The following is a 354-nucleotide window of genomic DNA, read 5'->3' as shown; positions in this document are numbered from 1 at the left end:
TTCCACAACATAGCAATATAACTTACACGTTAAAATTCCAGTCACATTTGTCTATATTAGCTTAAAATTTCTCCTTATTCCCCTCACCTGTATCATAGAGTACAAGTTATATGTTCTTGTTAGTGTATCATAAACCCAATGCAACAAAAGTCCTTTAGCAAAATTATTTCTCTCTGAAAGCAAATCTACCCATTTTCCTTCAGTTTTCCTGAACAAAATGGCTTTAGTAGGAATAAGGCAAAAAAGATTAAGGTAGAAGCTGTTGAGATTGAAGGGAAACAAGGATATGTACCACTGTTCTGGTTATAACATGCTAGCTTCTGAATGTTGCTCATGAAAGAAAAAATAACTGAG

General features: G+C 33.6%; 1 protein-coding gene across 9 annotated transcripts in view; it reads right to left on the bottom strand.

The window, feature by feature from the left end:
- LOC119589157 overlaps positions 1-354 on the bottom strand; it is an 11,740-nt gene that overhangs the window by 5,401 nt on the left and 5,985 nt on the right. The gene's annotated exons all lie outside the window — the stretch shown is intronic.

Source organism: Penaeus monodon, chromosome 25 (genome assembly GCF_015228065.2).
Source record: "Penaeus monodon isolate SGIC_2016 chromosome 25, NSTDA_Pmon_1, whole genome shotgun sequence".
Classification (NCBI taxonomy): Eukaryota; Metazoa; Arthropoda; class Malacostraca; order Decapoda; family Penaeidae; genus Penaeus; species Penaeus monodon.
Note: the sequence above shows the minus strand (reverse complement) of the source record. Positions and strands in the feature narration are given on the sequence as shown.